Source organism: Pan paniscus, chromosome X, assembly GCF_029289425.2.
Source record: "Pan paniscus chromosome X, NHGRI_mPanPan1-v2.0_pri, whole genome shotgun sequence".
In the NCBI taxonomy this organism is placed as follows: domain Eukaryota; kingdom Metazoa; phylum Chordata; class Mammalia; order Primates; family Hominidae; genus Pan; species Pan paniscus.
Window position 1 is genome coordinate 98,261,205 of NC_073272.2, and position 13,781 is coordinate 98,274,985.

General features: G+C 35.6%; 1 long non-coding RNA gene across 1 annotated transcript in view; it reads left to right on the forward strand.

Moving 5' to 3' along the window:
• Positions 1 to 13,781, forward strand: part of LOC134729840 (uncharacterized) — a 288,470-nt gene that overhangs the window by 66,013 nt on the left and 208,676 nt on the right. Inside the window, exon 3 of the long non-coding RNA XR_010111330.1 lies at positions 4,791 to 4,837. This is a non-coding gene — a long non-coding RNA (uncharacterized LOC134729840). The remainder of the gene's footprint in view (positions 1 to 4,790; positions 4,838 to 13,781) is intronic.

Consider the following 13,781-nt stretch of genomic DNA (forward strand, 5'->3'; position numbering starts at 1 on the left):
TAATTATCTGCATTTGCAGATGGCAAAATCTTATATCTAGAAAACCCATAAGAATTCACAAAAGAACCTGTTAGAGCTAAAACAGTCAGCAAAATTGTAGGATACAAAGCAAACATGCAAATATCAATTGTATTTCTACACACTAATAATGAATAATGTACAGAGGGAATTAAAGCAATAATTTCATTTACGATATTATCAAAAATACATATAAACAAACTTTCAAAGAAGTTTAAAATTTGTACACTGAAACCTATGAAACATTACTGACAGAAATTAAAGAAGACCTAAATAAATGGAGAGACATTCTATATTTGTGGATTTGAAGATTTAATACTACTCAGATGACTATACTGCCAAAGCAATCCACAAATTCAGTGCAATCCCAATAAAATCCCAATTGCATTTTTTTTTACAGAAATGAGAAAACCCATTCTAAAATTCATATGGAATTTGAAGAGACCCACCATAGTCAAAAAATATTGGAAAAGAACAAAATTGGAGGACCCACACTTCCTGATTTCAAAGCTTATTACAAAGCTACAGTAATCAAAGTAGTGTCATACTGGCTTAAAAGTGTACATATATACCAATAGAATAGAATTGACAGTCCAGAAATAAACCCATATATCTATGGTCAATGTAATTTTTACAAGGAAGCCAAGACTATTCAATGAGGGAAAGAACAGTCTATTTAACAAATGGTGCTAGGGGAACTGAATATACACATGTAGAAGAATGAAGTTGGACCCTTACCTTACATCATACACAAAAATTAACTAAAATGTCAATTGAAGAGCTAAAACTGTAAAGCTCTTAGAAGAAAACACAGGGGAAAATATGTAGGCTCTTGGATTTGATAATGGCTTCTTAAATACAACACCAGAAATGCAGGCTAAAAAATTAAAAATGGACACATTTGACTTCATCAAAATTAAAAACTTTTGTACCTGAAAGGACACTATCAAGAGACTGAACAGCACTGTTCACAATAGCAAAGACTTGGAACCAACCCAAATGCCCATCAATGATAGACTGGATAAAGAAAATGTGGCACATATACACCATGGAATACTATGCAGCCACAAAAAAGGATGAGTTCATGTCCTTTGCAGGGACGTGGATGAAGCTGGAAACCATCATTCTCAGCAAACTAACACAAGAACAGAAAACCAAACACCACATGTTCTCGCCCTTAAGTGGGATTTGAACAATGAGAACACAGGGACACAGGGAGGGGAACATCACACACCGGGGCCTGTCAGGGGGGTGTGGGGCCAGGGGAGGGATAGCATTCGGAGAAATACTTAATGTAGATGACGTGTTGATGGGTGCAGGAAACCACATGGCACGTGTATACCTGTGTAACAAACCTGCACGTTCTGCACATGTACCCCAGAACTTAAAATATAATAATAACAATAATAATAAAAATAAAAGAAAGGCACACTAGTTGGCTTAACCCAAAAGAAAAAAAAAGAGCGTGAACAGCAACTTAGAGGATGGGAGAAAATACTAACAAATTATATATCTGAGAGGGACTTAATATACACAATATATAAGAAACTCCTACATCTCAACAACAAAAAGACAAAAAACCCAATTAAGAAATGGGCAAAGGGCTTGAATAGACATTTCTCCAAAGAAGATACACAAATGGTCAATAGGCACATGAAAAAATGCTCAATATCATTAGTCGTTAGGAAAATGCAAATAAAAACCAAACTGAAATACCACTTCAAATCAGTCTATGGCATTTTTATGGCAGCCTGAGCTGATTAAGACACCGTATAATTGACCATTATTCAGCCATAAAAAGGAATAAAATTCTGATACATGCTACAACATGGACAAACATTGAAAACATTATGCTGTGTGAAATAAACCAAACACAAAATGACAAATATTGTATGACTTCCCATATAGAAAATATACAAGATAGGCAATTTCATTGAAACAGAAAGTAGATTAGAGGTTATAAGGGATTGATGGAAAAGTGTATGTGGAGTTATTCATTAATGAGTATAGAGTTTCTGTGTGGAGTGATAAAAAATTTCAGAAATAGATCATGGTGATAGTTGCACAACATTGTGAATATAATTAATGTCACTGAATTGTACACTTAAAAATGATTAAAATGGTAAATTTAATGTTATATATGTTTTGCCACTGTAAAAGAAAAACAAATAGAAAAAAAAGAGGGCAGTGGGAAAACATTACTGGTTGTCAAAGGAAGGGAACATGCCTCTCTCAATTATTAATGCTCTATATACAAAATTGGTGAGTAATTTTAGAATGGCATGTATTGCTCTATAAAGACTGTGGTTACGCTTTAAATGTGGTTCCAATCTTTTGGTGTACACCTGGAGGTAGAGAACTTGTTACAAATATAGAGTCCCAGAAATTTGCTTCAAGATATTTAGGTTCAGTAGATATGAGCTGAAGCTCAGGGTTTTGCAGTTTAATAAACACTACAGACAATTTTGATGAAAGTGATACACAGCCAATGCTTTGAGAAACAATGCTATAAATGATGGTTAGGTCCTCAGTTGGGACTATAGAAGTGTATTTATCTCCAAATGTATGTGGATATAGTAATATTTCAGTAATGCCTAACCATCATTTCTAATTTTACTCAACAAAATGTGTCCTAATATCCTTTCTATAGTGTTGAATAGGCAATAATAATTTTCTAGCTCTATACATTTTCATATATAATAGTTACCTTTTTAAGTAAGTCTCAAGTCAAACACTCTAATTTGTATTCACCAGACAGATAACATATCCAGTTTAGGATGTTATAGAGGACTTTCAGAATTCACTTGTATTGTTATAGGTTATTTTTAAAGTCAACTTTTATTTTAGATACAGGAGGTATATGTGCAGATTTGTTATGTGCATATATTGCATCCAGGGAGTGAGGCTAGCACCCCATAGGTAGTTTTTCAACCCGCACTTTCTCCCCTCCTTCTCCCCTCTAGTAATTGGTGTCTGTTGTTTCCATGTTTATGTCCATGCGTACTCAATGTTTAGCTCCCACTTACAAGTGAGAAAGTGCAGTATTTTATTTTCTGTTCCAGCATTATTTGCTTAAGATATAGGTCATTTCTAAAATGTTTTAAAATGTGGACTTTGTGTAATAGGGATTTCTATAAAGCAGAAAATTGCCTAAATTGTAAGATTATGCATCAAACGTACTGGTTGTATATTGTAAAGCTCTTGTATATTAGTCGACTTGTATTTGTGCATGCTTGGACTCCCTGACTGGATTGCATACTTCTGGAGGACAGAAACTGTGTATGCATATCATTGTGTCTCCCATCACACCTAATAATGTTATCGACCAGACTAATCAACTGGTATGTTAACAGGCTAATTGGCTTAGTGTGATATAGTTCACAATAGTAAACTAAGTCTCTTTGGAAAATATCAGTAGGGCCATTAATATGATTAGGAATGCTGACCAGACTGTCTTACCTCATAGCACAGAGCAGAGAGAGGCAACCATAACAAAACTAGCTGCTGGAATGTCAGGAAGCAAAAAAGTCTTGAACAATACATATGGCTTAAAAAAGTTTTACTCTATTTTACAGTTCACTGTGTATCATTATACATTTTTTGTCTTCCAGAACAACCTCAGGAATATCTAAAGCAGAATACAAAGTAACAGCTTGATTCTGTATCTTCTGTTTCACAGTAAACTTGGTCATCATTTGATATATCTTAATAAATGTTATATATAGAATGGATTGGCACCAAGCTGCCAGCATCTTTGTGTTTGAAATGTCTCATTCTTCCTAAATGAGATTATCATTTGTTCAATCAAATTCAGATGTTGTTCCTCATAAGTCTTATCCTTGAACTAACGGAAAACACTAGAGGGTGAGAACAAGCAAGTCATTTTTTACAGAATTTTATCATGCTAAAAGCAGTGTCCAAATATTATCCATTTTTACTGACTCTTCAAAGTCACTGTCTTGCACTTGTAAATTTTATTCATGAAATTCATGAATATTAAGAACAAATAGTTATTTCTTCAGTAGCAAGTAGGCACCCTGAGTATAGGACTTGATAATATTAAAAGCATTAAATCAGGATACTGAGTTCTATTTGTAACTGTGGAACTGATCTCTATTTCCCTGCTAAATCAGATCCTCTTCTGTCAATCACTTTTGTTACCTGGTCAACAAGACAGAGATGCATCCTGTAAATAAAGCAACAATCGAGAGACATACTTTGAACCCTATACTTTCTACATCCTTTGTTGTCTGACTGTGCCCAAGGACTTTACCTTCTGTGACCTTGTCTCCTCAAAAGAAAGGTACTAATAATTATCTAACTTACACGGATTCTGAAAAGAGTAAATGAGATAATAGATATGTGAATCACTTTGTAAAAGGCCAAATGATAAAGTCAGCCATTATTATTATCATAAGTTTCTGCTTTGTGGAATCTTAAAAGAATTTACCAAATGAGATAAAGCATTATTTCAATAATCAAAACCCCTGGAGCTTAACAATAATAACAATGATGATAGCTAGCATTAGACATAACCCAACATGATCTGGCTCTGCCTACCTATCTGATCTCATGCCCTACTCCTCTTTTTCCCTTCACTCTGTATTTTTCAGCCACAATGATGTCTTTGTCTTTCCTAGAGAACGTTAATAGCATTTTTCCCTTTTTAAGAACATTACACTTCCTGTTCTCCCTGCCTGAAATGTTCTTCCCTGCCCACCCTCCCACCCCAACACGATTATTTCATGGCTGTCTCTTTTTGTGTCTTTCAGGTCTCTGATCAAGTGCCACATCTTTAGAGAAGCTTTTCCAAACAACCGTAAGTAAAATAGCATGTGTCCTACCCCTACAGTCTGTCTGTAGTCCCTTATTCTGATCTAGTTTCTTCATGGCACTTATATCTGACATTATTTGTTTATGTATTATATATCTTTCCAATTAGAATATGAGATGGTTGAGAGGAAGGACTGTTCTCTGTCTTGGTTCACCATTGTATCCCAGCACATAAAACAGTGACACACTTATGGTAAATGCTCCATAAGCATTTGTTCAATGAAAGAATTACATTTATTGAACTTTATATGCCAGGCCTTGTTTTATAAGTATCATTGCATTTAATGTTGACAATAATGCTATGGGGTAGATACCATCATCCCTATTTTGCAAAAGAGAAAATTTAAATTTAGCAAGGTTAAATAAGTTGTTCAATGGTCACACAGCAGTTAATTGGAAAACCCAGTATTTGAACACAGATATTCTGATTCTAGTGGACTTATTCATAATACTCTACTGCCTCTAGTGTTTATTTATTGAGCACTTACTATGTAGCAAGCACTATGTTAAATGTTTTATGGGCATAATTTCATTCAGTCAATATCCCTATCTTTACAGAGAGAAACTTAAATCTTAGGTAGGTTATGTAATTTGCCCTAGTTACACACATAATAATGGGCTATCCTTTATGAAATATCTAAAAAAAAAAAAAGATGATGAAATTGTCACCTCATTTAAAGAATGCTCTGCCTGAATTTTGTATTCTGAAAGAAAAAATAAGGGCGAAATGAGTTGTCTCAACATTCTGGCCAAGTGGTCTCTTATTTCCAAAACCATATTTTTGCTTTTCTTTTTGGCTACTGTTATGCATATTCCTAATCAAGGTTGAACTGTATTTTTACAAGCATACACTTTTATTTGTGAGGGCAACAAGAGTGATACCCTTGCTCATGTCAAATAGTGACGTAATTGGTGCACTAAAACTAGAACTCAGGTCTTCTGACTCTGGCTTAATTTCTAATTCCATTATACTTTGTCCTCATTAACAACTTGCTTTAACCAACTAAGATAATTGGAATATAATAATGATGTGTTTAAATCTATTTAAACACTTTTCTGTAATTTCTGATGAAAATCATCGCTCTTACCATTGTCCATCTAGTTCAGGGGTCCCCAACCCCAGGCCACCGACCCTTAGGGACCCGGCCTCACAGCAGGAGGTGAGCAGCGGGGATTGGGCATTACTCCCTGAGCTCCGCCTCCTGTCAGATCTATGACGGATTTAGATTGTCACAGGAGCTCAAATCCTTTTGTGAACTGCGTGTGCGAGGGATCTATGTTGCACACTCCTTATGATAATCTAATACCTGATGATCTGAGGTAGAACAGTTTCATCCCAAAACCAACCCCCTGCTTCCATGGAAAAATTGTCTTCCACAAAACCAGTCCCCGGTGCCAGAAAGGTTGCGGAACGCTGATCTGGTTCTACATATTCTTTTTATTCACAACCATTTACTCAGATATATGATTGTGTATCTATTTAAGGACAAAATTTTTTGAGGGCAGACACCATGAGTAGCCTTCATTATATACCTTTAACAATTCAAAAAAGAGCCAGGTACTATCTGGATGCTGAGTATATCCTAGGTCACTTATATTAGCTCCTTTAATCTAAGCTTGGAGGACCACAAAAGAAAAATTCCGTTGAAACATGAAACATGAGATATTCAGACAAAACAAAAATCACATAAAGCCTTGGATACACATCAACACATACACATATACACAGAATTCTGCAACATTTCAATTCATCCTTATTAACTTGGTTTGTACAGTTTTTCTTTTAACAAGGATGTCCCCAACAGTCATTCATGATAAACAACAAGTATCGTGAGCATTACCATGATGGCATTTGCCAAAAGGAAAATGAATAATCCAGTGTTTGTTTAGCTACAGGGACAGGCATGTTTTGCCATTAGCAGAGAGAATCTTGGCTGAATTAGTGAGGACCAACTCATTCCATTCCACTGAGCACAAATGGGAATCTTCTCCATTGTCTAGTTGCCAAACAAATATCTGCATTTGTGTAAGTGCATTTTCATATTCAAAAGGAAAGGTTGTTATGTGGGATACTTGCCATTTTTCAGTAATGATGAAATAAACAATCTCTGCAGGGCCTGTATAATTAAAACCTTTGCTTTTTTAAAAAAGGCACAATTAATTTATACTTATTTCTAAGCTAAATTCTGTTGTTTTTTGAACCAGTGATTTCATTTTCACAAACAAGAAGATGAGCCTTAACCTTGACAACATTGGTGTTACTTTCTGATTGGGAAAAATATTAACAGTCTGAACTTAAGCTTTTATCAGAGAAAACTTGAATTTTTAAATAAATCTATTTTTATTGAGGAGATAAATGAGGAGAAAAGAAAACAATTGCCCTTGTATTACTAGTGCTATTTTCCTATTTCTACCTATTCTACACGGTTAACATGAAATGCATGTATATTGCATGCAGATACATTATATTAATTACAAGTAGCTGATAATTCACTTAGTGAAAAAATACGTGTTCAAGATACATAGAGTCAATATTGCTTATCAAGTAAGGTTACTAAGGGCAAAATAATCACCAATATCCACTTAATATCTACTGAGATAATATATTTTGTGAGAAAAAGAGTAATTTAGAATTGATATTCAATGTAAAGAGTCAGAGGGGGCTTCTTGGAGGCAATGGCTAAATTTATTGAGCTGAATTTTAAAGCTCAGAGAGATGGATCAGCAGAGAGAGGGCATTCTAAGTAGGAACTCATTCGTTTATGTGTAATAGAGGAGGGTTCATTTAGGGAGACTGATGAAAAATGGTGTTAATGATTAACAGTTGCAAGTTGATAGAGGTCTCTAAAGATCAGAAAGATCAATGTGTATTTGTTAATAATCATAATAAGAAACCACTTTAGTTTTTTAAGAAAGGGAGTAACATAATAAAGCAAATCCAGGCTACAATGAGTATAGCATACTGGTACAGATCATAGAGTCTGAATCTCAATTAATAGATTTGAATTCTGCTTCTTTCAATTCCTAGCAACCTTGTGTAAGTTACTGAACTTCTTTGTGCTTCATATTCCTCAACAGTAAATTAGAACTAGTGATTGTGCCAACTTCTTAGGGTTGGTGTGATGATTAGATGATTTCATGCAAGTAAAATGATTAGGAGAGTACCTCACATAGAGTATCCAATTAATAAATGCTAGTTCCCACATCAGTGGTGTGAGGGAAACATTATCGTTTAGCCATTTCTCAATCTAGCCATTCTTATTGTTCTTATATGCTTTAATCTAAGTCTTGTACTCTAAACAAACCAGTTTGCTCTTCCTTGTCACTCAGACAGACTTTGAACATATTATTCCTGCTTATAGTAGCCTGTTCTTTTCCACCAAACAACATTCATACTCTAGTTAAAACTCTTACTTCAGATGACATTCCTTCACTAATCCCACCCAGATTCCAGGAATCCTGCAGCATTGTATATGTGATGTAGGTGCTCCTGTCGGTTTTTCTGTGGTTATCTTGGTGATTCAATCCTCTCCCTTCTCCACTGAAATCATCCTCTCAAAGGTGGCTAACTTGACCAAGAATAGAAGCCAGAATTCACTAGTGTTATCCACACACGTTTATTTATTTTTTCATCATAGTCTGTATATATTTTCATGATAATATGTTTCTCTACTGCCAATTAGTCAAAAGGGAAGGAGGTAGCTCCCTGGAGAAAATGGTTAAATACTGAATGCTTGCAATATGTAGGCATGGGAATCGGACTGTTTGGGTTTGTATCCTGACTGTATTGTCTACTAGGCAACCTCAGGCAAGTGTTCTTAATGCTTCTGTGCCTAGGTTTTCTCGTCTACAAAATAGAAAAAATAAATGGTAAATCACCTGATATTGTTTGGATCTGTGTCCTCACCCAAATCTCATGTTGAAATGTAATTCCCAATACTAGAGGTGAGGCCTGATGGGAGGTGATTAGATAATGGGGACAGTTTCTCATGGTTTAACACCATCCCTACTTGGTGCTGTCATCATGATAGTGAGTTTTCGTGAGATCCGGTTGTTTAAGAGATCAGGACCCTCTCTCTTGGTCCTGCTCCTGCCATGTAAGATGCCTGCTCCCACGTTGCCTTCTGCCATGAGTAAAAGCTCCTTGAGGCCTCCCCAGAAGCAGATGCCACCATACTTACTGTACAGCCTGCAAAATCGTGTGCCAATGAAACATCATTTCTTTATTACCCAGGTTTCAGGTATTTTTTTTATAACAATGTCAGGATGGACTAATATACCACTTCATAGAAATGTTTAGAAAATTAAATAAAGTAATGAATTTAAAGCATTTAGCATAGTGTCTGGCAGGTAGGAATATCTTAGTAATGTTAACTGTTATTTATTTAGTACTAAACCCGAAACATAGGAGAAAAAGTATTATCTTTATCTTATAGAACAAGACATAGGTTTAGAGTAAAGGACCTTATTCAAAGTGACAGAGCTAATAAATGGCTGCTGCTATTCCACTGCATTCATTTTATCCTGCTATTTTTCTGAGTTTCCACAACGTTTTAGATATTTAAAAGAGAAGATTATTACTTTATGTCAATTCAGTTAGTAATACTTATTTCTTTTGTACTTATGGCCATAGAATTATCAGCCCTGTACTAAACCATCTGATTCTACCACTTTTGCCTCTAGGTGTATTGCAAATTTAGATGTCTTCTATGTAATACCTGTAGGTGAAAGATGGCTTATCATGTGCAAATAAAACTTCATCAATGAGGAAGAGCCCTGACTTCTTGTTTTCCAGAGCAATCCTAAAACTGGGTATCAAGGCTTTATTTATTTGCATCTAACTGTGTGTATCACCACCGAGTGTCCCTAATTCTAAGAACATATATTATAACAATTAATGAAACCCCAAGAAACTGGGCTTAAAATTCAACACTCAATAAATGTCCTGTAGAAAAGTCACAGCAATGTTAAATCGATTACCTTAAACTAGTGCTTTCCCAAAGCATGTGTGGCAGAACACTGGTTTAATAAAAAGCTCCTTAAGAAAAGCATTTAGTGGTCAAATAAATTTGTTAAGCACTATATGCTATAATCACCTTCCAGGAAATTTACAGTGCTGTATTAGTTAAGGTTGTTTTGGTTGCAAGTAACAGAAACCAACTTGAGCTAGCTTCAGCTAAAAGGTAATTAATTGGAAAAAAATTATGGTAATTCACAGAAATCAAAAGAACGGTTGAACAACTGAACCTCAATAAGAGAAGGAATTAGAATATCTCAGCAGCAAGAGTTCATGGAGTTTCCTGAATGTACAGTCTTAGACCAGTGCTGGCCAGAATGTATAAAATTATCCTAAAAATCTTAAGGGCTGCAGTGTCTGGTACACATTGCATGTGAGTCTTCAATAATTCTTAGCTATCCTTATTAAACATTTTATGTGCAAATCAGGCACAAGATATTCTGATGTGGAGATCTGGGATGGGGCTCAAGAATCAGCATTTTTGCATAACTTCCCACATGAGTATGAAGTGGAGCCAGATTTGGGATCCACTTCTCATGTACCGGTATCAAATGCCACAGACATCAGCAATGCCCAGCTTCTGTGGCTCTCAGCTCAAAATTGCATAAGGACAATTATTCTAATGGGGCCTTTGAGGTTCAAACATTTTACTTCGTGGCCAAACAGCTATGGCTAGGGAATTAGAATATACTTGACTTCAGAAGACATATTTCTGAGTAATAGGGGTATGCTATGATCTGAATGTTTGCGTTTCCCCAAAATTCACATGTTGAAACCTAATCCCCAGTTTGATAGTATTACCAGGTGGGGGCTTTTGGGAAATGATTAAGTCATGAGGGTGGAGACCTCATGAGTGGGATTAGTGCCCTTATAAAAGAGGGCAGAAGGAGCTTATTAGCCCCTTTTCCCATATGAGGACACCTAGTCTATGAAGAATGAGCCCTTGCCAGACATTGAATCTTCTGGCATCTTGATCTTGGACTTCTCAGTCACCAGAACTGTGAGCAATAAATATCTGTCATTTAAAAATTACCCAGTCTAAAAGAATTTGTTATAGCAGCCTGAACAAATGAAGACGGGGCAGTTCCCAGAGAAGAGAAAATCTTTGTGAACTGCGTAGCCACCCCAAGAAGTTTCTGCCTTTAGAAACATTCTAAGAAGTGCCTTTTAAAAGAAATCTGCTTAATTTTGTTGACCCAGACTTTACCTAAACTCATTTGACTACAAGATCTCATTTTTACCCATATGTAATAATATTATTCAGAGCAAATAATCTGCACAACACACATTAGGAAATGTTGAGTTAGAAAACTATTGAGTTAAAGCTATTATTTCCTCATCTTCACAGATTTGTGCCTAACCTTGCTTTCAACTGATGCTCACATAATTTATTTCTCTATATGACACAGCGGATGGCTCAGCCTCACAGTTCTGAAAGAATCTTTTGTCTCTTGGCTCACTAACTCATGAAATGCCCGGTAACAAAAAAAGACAAAGGGATTTTATATAATCAAATAAGTTTAGCAAACATTGTATATAAACTTTTAAAATTTCACAATGTACTTAATCATGTAAAAGACTCTGAGAAGACTTGTAACAAAGACAATTCTTCAACTTTGCTTAACCCAATATTTTTCAAACTTATTTTTTGAGAGAACTAACTCCTATCAATAATGCTTACCTTACCCACACGCTGCAGCAGAATGGAAGCCTGGGAATTACAAGTCCATTTTTTTCCCTCCATTTCCTCCTTCTTTCTTCTTAATATTTTTCTGGTCTAGAAAGAACAATTATTTCATAAAGAATAGCCCCACAGAATTTCTGGTCTGAAATTGACCCTATTTGGTTATTACTTAAGGCATCTCTTTCTAACTTGCTTTGCTTTTCCCTCTGTTATAAGAATGGTGAAGATCATAGCACATTCTTCTGAACCAAATAAATGTTGTGTCAAAAGCACCTCATATGAAAGGCATGCTTAGAATTCTCGTTCCTTGCAGTTGTACAACAAAAACAACTTTTGTTTTATTTTACAGCATTTAAAATTGCTTTTGCTTAAATGCAAAACTGAGAAGCCACAAAAATTGGATTAACCACAAATCAAAGAATGCCTAGAGCAACGCATAGGTTATATACTTGTACATCAGCTTCTTGAGTGTCTGCCTTAATGGGTAATATTCCCTAAAGCATTTTTATGTATTTCAAACAATAAATAAAACAAGTTACAAGAGGTATGTTCACCTACTGAATTTACCTGCTGTTACATCTGCATTTGACATGGCTGCCCTTGAGTTTCATACATTTATAGAGCCAGGCTACTGTGCTGCTTAGTATGGGGGGTGACTTGGATAAATTTTGAGGATGAGAAGTTAGTTCACTTAAAGGAAGAACTAACTGGGTCACCATCAAACTTTTTTTTTTTTTACATTTTTCAGAGAAAGATCACATCTGCTAGAATCACTAGAAATGGGGAAGATAAAAATATCAAAGCAAAATTGAGACTTAGCTTCCTGACACAGCTCTCCCATTCACCAACACTTGGCAAAAAAAAAAAAAAAAAAAAAAGTGAAGCTAAAACTTAATAGGCATTTATTACTGTTATTTAAAATAAGGTCAGAAACCAAACACAAAGAGCCCAGCTCAAGCTGTCTGCCACCTGTCTGGGTCTGGCTGCATGAAGCTGCCACATATTCCCTGGTGGCTGTCCTTCTTGACTACCTAACGAGTTGAACAGCCATCTGTGTCTCCTGCCATCACTAATCAGGATGGTACACACATCTATTGTCCTTGGGCTTCAGGGCTCTTAGAGCATTATGGTTCCTGCCTATGGCTTATTGCTTAAGGAAAGCTAGTCTGGTTCACAGAGAATTTCTGAAACTCTCCTTTCCTCTCCTTCCGTGACCCTCTGACAGCTTCTCTGCTCTTTCCACCCTTCAGTGGTCCCTCATTCGATTTCCATTTAATCATTAAAATCATCATCACCAAGCTGTCTTTCTCCAGGACTCCATCTGCTTTGCTTTCAAATTCCACATCCTCTGGGACAAAGCACTCCTGAGAATTCCATCTATTTTGCAATCTTAAAACTTGAGTTTAGCAGTTACTGACTCTTAATAGTGAGGGAAGCCCCAGCTGTTTGGCTTTAAAGAGGGAAGCTGCACACGCGCGCGCGCGCGCGCACACACACACACACACACACACACACACACACACACAGAGTCGTAATTGGGCAACAGAATAAAGAAAGAAAATATACTGAAAATGTTCTTGGAGTTTCTGATTTATTCTGACAGCCACTTAAAATTCCATTGAACAGATATTTGCTAAACATATTATATAAGTAATAGAATCTGAAGATAGAAAAATAAATCATAGACCCAGCCACATAAGGTGTATGTTGTCTAATTTTATAGGATCTCAAAGTGCTTCAGTTATGTTAGATTTAAGAAATAATGAGTAAATTGGGGGTGTGTATCTTTGTCCTAAATGATCAGTTTTAGAAAAAAGAAATAATAGTGTGGTTTTCAGATTTCATAGTTTAGTATCTTCCTTGTTTTATCTCATTTACAGGATGTTAATCCCTTCCATCTAATTTTTAAATATACACAGAAATGTAACTGAAATACTGTGTTTGCCTCACCATGCAAGCTTTCATTTATGTGAGAAAGTCTAGCCTAATTTCTTAAGTTCTTTTCTAACATTACAGAATACTTTTAATTATAAGAATTAGGCCAGAACTTCGGTTTTAATCACTGTGGAAATTTAACTCTTATTTCTCTTATACAAAAAGAAAGCCAGTACACTTATTGTATGTGAAAGTCTTTTACCTGTTGAAAAGAAAATAGTGTTTTGATTATAGTAATTCAGTCTTTCGTTAGTACTATTCAGTTTTGCTGCTATTCCTCATCCCAATATTCAG